This window comes from Lepisma saccharinum, chromosome 6 (genome assembly GCF_977018435.1).
Source record: "Lepisma saccharinum chromosome 6, izLepSacc3.1, whole genome shotgun sequence".
Taxonomy (NCBI): Eukaryota; Metazoa; Arthropoda; class Insecta; order Zygentoma; family Lepismatidae; genus Lepisma; species Lepisma saccharinum.
In genome coordinates this window covers 86306374-86314528 of record NC_139234.1, presented here as the reverse complement: position 1 = coordinate 86314528, position 8155 = coordinate 86306374, and positions in this window count along the sequence as shown.

Below are 8155 nucleotides of genomic sequence, written 5' to 3'. Positions count from 1 at the left end.
TAAGTATGGTAACTGCTATAGTGCCCTAGCATGTATAGATTTCAAAATATTAACAATTTTGTTAATATTGCACTTTTCAGAAAATTAGGCATTTACAGCTTAAATATTGCATATATCAGGAAAATTATAGAGACAAAAAATGTAGAGAATCATGCCTAGAATATGCCTACAAAATTTCAAGTCTCCAGTACTGATAGTTTTTTGTAAAATCTCAAATTCAAAAAATTATCGATTTTACAGTAGATGGAAAATAGCGGAGCTGGATCGCCCGGGCGAGTTGTAGCCTTTTATGCTGTATATTTTAAGGTACCATCACGATAAAGAGATTTTGCATTTCATATCAGCTAGTATTGTGAGAGTGGCTGAAGAGTGTGGGTATGTTGTTGCAGTGCTCCTCATATTTTTTTTTTAAAAAAACACAAAAATATAGCAGATTTGCATAAATTGAATTATAGGTTTGTTTGATTTAATATACAGAATTTTTTAATATTCATATCAAACATATTTACACACACACATACACACACACACACACACACACATACATATTTACTTCCGGTTTAAGTTCAATTGGGCACCAGGCTCAACTTGCATATCTAGTACTAAAACAATGTAATTTTTCTAGAATTGCTCTGTGACTCTCTCATTTCTTACATCATAAACATATGATTTTTCACCTATGAGAATAACACTACATATAGTGTCATCGGGGAGTGTATCGTGGAATTCACAGATAATTTTAATGTTTGTCCTGTCATTAACCACAACTTGTTTCCTTTTTGAAGTGTTGATGACAAACATGGGTCTCTGTGCTTTGAATTCATCTGGTGTGTAATACATGTCAGTATTGCCAGTAGTGACCCTTTTGTATGCTGTAAATGCTTCATATAATTTAAGGAAATCATCCTTGGACATGTCTAAATTATAATTTTCTCTAGGGAATACCTCATTTCTGCCATTTTTAAGATATATGTTCTTGATGTTGCAGTTATCAAATCTACTTGATTTTTTTTCCTGATTATTGTGTCTTCCAGTCTGAAACAGAACCACCACAAAATCCGGCATGTCATATTGTATACTGGAGAATGAATTTGTAGCATCAAACTCATAATAAGTACCAGCGGCGGGCTTCTGTACACATTGATATGTATAAAATTGTAAAGGAATCTGTGGATTTTTTATTATATCTGCTTTGTATTTAAGAGCATAACTGGCTTCATATTCAACAACTGGGATTCTTAGCTCCATAGTCTGAATAATGCATTTGCCTTCATCAGGTAGGGTATTGGGCAGAGCTTCCCCTGTAGAGTTTAATGTACTGTACCTCATCAAGGCATTATTATCATTGGCAGCTCTTCTAAATGTGATTCTTAAACCACCCTTCCACATAATATCTTTGTAATCTGAGAAGAATCCTGGCAACAGACGCATAGGGAACAGCACTGTGTGGCTCTTGGATAAAATTTTATCACCAGCCTCAAATCCACCTATTTTGTAGTAAGAAGCCTCGGTTTTGGATAATTTTAGTGTGGCCAAAGCTGTGGAGGTAATGCCGGGATAATCCACTCTGTTTATAACAACACCATGTTTTCTGATATCAATTTCAGAGAACAGATGCGGCACAAAATTATCCACCAATCTTATATTTGAATTTGCCGGATAATCTGTTCCATCGAGCTTTACAACATCAAATTTGATGTATAGATCTGCTCTGTGGGGGTGTATAAAGCCATCCCCTACATCAAGATCAACCTCAATTTCTGTGTTGGGTTGATTTAAATTTGCAAATGTCCTCCTGTTTGGGGGGAATGATTGTAGCTCATAACTCTCAATATTTTCCATTTTTTTTGTATGTATTTTTATTTAAATATTAATCTCTATGATTGCAGTTGTTGTGGCTCCAGCAAAATCAACTAATTCTTCTTTTTCATTAGTGACCATCAATTCAATGTTATCTATTCTGTTATGGCACACAGGAAAATATAATGTTGGGGATGGAGTGTAGATGATTGGCTCCATAAATTCAGAATTAGGTTTAAATGTTGCAATGATGCCAGTTTGTTTGTGAGTGCCTATGCCATTTGATTTGGTGATCATACCCTCGGCCACATTACAGTGAATATTCAGAGTCTCTATGGCTAAAAATTTAGGTATATTAATAGCAGTGTGTTTGATGGCTGGTTCAAGTTTTGTGTTGTTCTCAAAGCCTAATAGCTCTCCTATAGTACCCAGATCCACTGTTTCTGTAGCAGATACAATCTCTACTCTGTGAGTGACAGAATTTTGAGTTAAGACTATACCTCTGGGTAATTGAGCATTTAGAGTGGACAGATTATATTGCCCTGGAGTGATGACAATTTTTTGGTCCCCTACTGCAATTTTGTTGTTGTGGTGTGTAATATTAGGGATCAAGTACATGCCATAAAATGCTCTGAGAGCTATTGTTTTGGGATACACTATATCATCATGTAATTTGAGTTTCAATATTGAATTTTGGCTGGTGAGATGGAATACCCCCATGATGTTTTAAATACCACAAGGCCTTTTGAAAATTTTCAATCGATGGTTTATTTATTTGAGACATATATCTGAGAACAGATAAACACAAATGTCCACAATTAACATCTTTGAAGTTTTGAACACGGGCATTATTGTAATAAAGATTAGGTGATTTTAGATATTTTATTAAATTTTCAGGTGGAACACCTCCAAATGAATCAAACACAAATGCCTCATTGTTTAAATATTTAAGATAACAAATCCAGTGAGTGCCCTGATTTTTGTACTTATCCAAATTAACAATGCCACACTCTTTGTTAAGTGGTTGTTCTGGTAAAGAATCAGACATGTACACTCCTCTAAAATTTTTGATGCCCAGTGGCTTGATTAAAGCTTCAATATCTTGGTTTGTAAGCGGCTCTTGTTTTTTTTAAACTTATTCATGGCTCTCTTAACACCTTTGCCTTGTTTCTCCATGGCCAAGTTATGGCGCTTCAATTCGTCAAATTGTGCCCTATTCTTCTTGGCATCTATTACTGTTTTTGCTATGGCAGCTGATCCCCCAGCCAAGCTCCCAACAGCCCCAAGTGCTGCTAAGATGGCCGGGATAGTAAATATGAATCCACACACATGTGATTTTTTCCTGGATTGTTGTAATTTTTTTAATTGGGGGGTACTAAGCAACAATTTCATACCATGGCCCTTGGCAATACAAGAGCTTTTTTTCTTGCGCTGCTTTTTGGTTAAAAGGCTATCAATAGTTTTAAGAGATTTAAGACCTGCATAAGGTATTTGATACATAACACCCTTGGCCTTCATTGTAGGTTAATTATATACATATTCACAGCCCCCACCCCAGTTTTTGTTTGGTGTTCATAGCTATGGTGGTCCCCAATGCTGCTATTCTCTCACTCAAAGAAGCATCTTTGCTTACAAATCTACCAAATGCAGCCTCTTCTAATATCTTGTCTGCAACATGTCTCTTGTCAAGATCAGAATGTGTGTTGTATGCTATGTCATGTTCTCTACAAGCAGCATCTAGGGGATTAACACCAGGGTCCCCTCTGTTTAATCTATGGTCCAATTTTGTACCGGGACCACAATACTGATAGCCTGGAATATGTAGTTCAAATGGCAGCTTGTTTATAATGTCATTAACCAACCCCCGGCCCTCAGAAATATTCCAAAATTTAGGTGGTAGAGTATTAATAATTTTTATAAGATATCCAATCCCCTTAGTGTCATTCACTATAAAATTAGACAATTTTGTGCTTATCATGTCCATAATTCCAACCTTTTCATTGTAAAAATTGTGATTGCCAGCATTTTCCTCCCCAGCTATCACCAATAACCTATCTACAAGTTTGCTGACATCATCAACCCACACAAATTCTTTAGGCAGGGTGTTGTATTGTTTGATTCCACTGCCTGTCTTGATCTGTGACCAAATGGGCTTGATTAAATTGTTGTATTTTGCTCCACTGCTAGACTTGACTCTTTTTTGTGTGGGATCATTGTTCTGGTATAGAGCATCTGATTTTATTAATATTTCTTTGTAATGCTCATAATCTTGATCTGTATAGCTGCCAGGCCTTTTCCTAGTCATCAAATCCCACAATCCAGGTGTGCCGGGATATTTAACAAAACCACCTCTTTGTCCAAGATGAGATTCTGAATATACAATTATATCATCTCCCATAAATGTTACTCTGAAATTGCCAATTCTATGTATGATGCTACCATCACGCTCTGTGTCAGCATATAAGCCAAAGACCTCATCTTTGTTGTCTTTAGGTGTGCTTAAATATTTTTGAGCAAGAAGACCCAATTCGATAGGATCCTGAGTAGCTTCAATTCTTCGAGGAGCAACAGGACTAGATGTATGAATACTGGAAAGTGGGGTAATTGGATAATCTAATATGTTCCTTGCAGCTACAGGTACAAGCTCTGTGATCAAATTTTGATTTTGCTCTGTAACAGTTTTGATATTTTTACCTAATTCACTAATAGCATCAATAATAGGCTGTTCTGTTTGTTTGTGTTGTTCATAAATTCCTCGGTTCTGTGATTTCCATCCCTTAAATCTTTTTACAAGATAATCTCTTAATTTAAGATCATCAATGATTGGCCTTTTCATGGTTATTTATATATGTTTCAATGTCTAGAAAATTGTTGATTTTATTTCTGTATTTGCCACTATTGGGTTTTCTTGTCATATCAGTTGTGACAAACCCATAACTGTCCTTGTTCCAGCACCTACTGCAAAACTTGGAAAAATTATTGTAGCTCAAGTCCCCACCTACATATTCATCATGTATGTGTTTGAGGTTGGTATGATCTTGATGAAACACACATATAAAATTGCTGTTGTCTCGGATCAGCTGCTTCGGTATTTTAGTAAAAGTCTGTGCCAGGTAGAAGCAATCAATGTTTTTGTGTCGGCCCTGTGTAAAGAAATTTCTAACCTTGTTTTGATTATCCAGTATAATGTCATCAAACACAACAACAGAATTATCGAGACATTCATGAAGTGGCTTAACATCTGATTCAAAAGTGGCAATGTCCAATCCATCATATAGCTTCATCAGCTGCTGATATTTTAATTGTTCCAAGCTCTTAGAAAAGACATACAAGTGCCTGTTTTTCCAGTCTAACCAGTTGGGTGCCAATAAAAAATTATCAATCATTAGTGTAGTTTTGCCACAAGCCGATGGCCCAACAATAAGACATCTAATATTTTCAGGCAGCAACTTGCCATTTCTCTTAATCTGCTTTTCAGGTTCTGGCAGCCTTTTTATAACATCCCAGGTGCTCATATTATCACTTTGTCTGCATCGATCCAGCTGTTTTCCGGATGACCTAGCCATTTGACAAATAACTTGTTGCCTTTTCTGCGGATGATTTTTTCTATGAGATATGTGTCAGGCTGTTTAGTTTTGCTGAGTTCTTCTTCATAGAATCTGCTTTGAGAATTTCTCCTCGGTGGTCTTTTATTATATATGTGTTAAGAGTCCCAGGTTTAACTTGAACCACTGTAAATAATTCAGTGCTCCAGTTTCTTGTAAAGCCTCTTTTGAATAAGTGCTTATATTTGCTGATTCTTACTTGATCACCCACCTTGTATTTGCCCTTTCTTGTTGTTGGCTGGTATCTAGGATAATAAACAGTCCTGATCAATTTTTGCTCATCAGATGAAGTTACTTCTGAGGGTTTCATGTTGATTGTGGAATGAACCGAGTTGTTATATTTATGTAGACGTTCTGGAAGAATATTAAGCCATTTATAATTACCTTGAAGTGTAAATTGTTTATACATAAGATTTTTTAGGGTTTTGTTGAATCTCTCTACAATTGAGGCTTTGAGATCACTGTAACTCGAATAATGTTTTATTGACTGGCTTTTAATAAATTGTTGGAACACAGAATTATAAAATTCTTTGCCATTATCTGTTTGCAAATAGCGCGGTGATCTTCCACTCTGATTGATGATTGTCCTGATGGCTTCTGTAACACATTTTCCAGTCTTGGATTTGAGTGGCACAGCCCAGGCAAATTTTGAAAATGTGTCTATGACAGTAAGTAGATACTTGTAGCCCTTGTTGATTTTGTCTAAGTTTTTCAACTGTCCACTTGCCATCTCAATCAAGTCCCCTTGCCATAAATCATCTATGCCTTTTGTGACTACTGGCAGTCTCTTATAATTATGTCTGGCTTGTCTGTGTAATTCATCAACAATAATTTGTCTAGACATAATATGAAAACAAGAATATTGCAAATATGGGGTGTTCAGCAGCTGATACTACAGGATTTTCTAAATATAATTTGTCCCCTATTTGTATTTTAAATTCCAGAGATCCATCATCTTCAGCATAGGCTGTTTCTAATGTATTGGGATCTGTAAAATCCTCTAACTCAACACTGGTGATTTTTGGTTTGTTGTCAGCATTTGTTATTGATAAGGTGGGGTAGTGGTGTGCCTGTGGTTGTAGCCAATATTTGATCTTGATTGGTCTCAGTGTGCCCCCAACAAAAAACTGGTAATAAAATTGTGCAGGGGACAGCATATATATTTTGCCACCTGGTGTAAATGGTGAATCACATTCTTTGTTGGGGATGCTGTACAATTCAAGAATTACTGTATGTTTTGGATTCTCGATTATGCCTGTTATTTCTTTTTCTGCTGTAAGCAATCTGCTTGTTACAGATTCAAGGTGCTCATTGATGGTCCTAACAACATCATCATGGCCTGGCTTGATTTTTATGTCCACAACAAGTTTCTTGTATTGTTGCACAATCTCTTGAAGCTGGGTGGCAAAAAAAGACAGGGCATTTGCTTGATTGGATTCCATGGTCCCTAGCTGTTGCTTGATATTGGCTACAATTTGTTGCAAATTTTCAATAACTGCCAATTTTGAATTTTGAGCAGTAAGATCATGGACTTGTCTTCTGATATCCTCAAACAGGGCATGCAGTTCATTAATATGTTGATTAGTTGGTAGAGTGGCCACTGTTTGAGTGAGATGTTTGATCTCTGTCTGGATATTCTTGATATCTTCTGATTTCAATATGCGATTTACAGCTCTCTTAATATTTTTAAGTTCCTGTGATGTAGGCAGATTTGATACAGTATTTTGCAAAGATTCAAGTGCCAATTTCACATTATTTTATTCAGAAGCATCAGCCATATTTTGCATAGCATTTTGGAGCAGGGCTATATCTGCCTGAGTGGGTGTTGATTGTTGTAAAAGTTTTGTTTGGATATCATCGATCAAGTGATGAAAATGAGATAGCTCAGATTCAGTGTTGAGGTTTTCAAGCTTTGTGATCTGTTGCTGGACACTGACAAGTGTGTCTACAATACCAGGCAGGCGGGATTCTAGAGATTCTTGTACATTTGACAAATCACTTTGCACTGCTGCTATTGTACCCTCAAGATGGGTTATGGTACTTTGAATTTTTCCAAAATCTTCATATGTTTCAAGTTGCAGCTTGATGTTTGCAACACTCCGAGTTATTGCACTCAAAGCATCAGAAGATGGCAAGTTGTTCATAAAATTTTCAAGTGTCTCAATTTTTTCTTTAACCTCGGCTATGGCATTGTTCAGAGGGTCCAGATTAGGTATCTGTAATGATTGAATCTGTTCTTTTAGAGTGGAAATCACTAGATCAGAATCTTCTTGTGATTTTATGCTTTTGACAATTGTTTGGAGCTGTGTCTGGACATTATTTATCTGCTCTTCCAATTGCTGTTTCAATTGCTCAGAGTTGGTGGCCTGGGTCTTAAATTTGGCTTGAAGAGCTGCTACAGCTTCTTCTAAACTTTGAAAATTATCCAATGTAGCCAGGTCAGTATATTTTTGAAGCAGCACTTTGAGTTCTGAGTCAACTTTAAGAAGAGGGTCCATGCATTGTGATTGTAAATTTGTAATTTCTAGTTGAAGACTGGCATTGAGTGTGGTTTGTAAAGCTTGCAAATCACTTCTTAATTTCTTGACTCTGATATCAAGCATCAGAATCTCATCACTGTGATCTTCATGTCTTGTATGGCCAAATATATCATTAGGAATTTTTGTTTTAGTGGTTATTTATTATTGAATATCTGATTCTTAATTCTATAAAAAAGGGTATAAGCTTGTCATATGATCCAGGGACCTCAA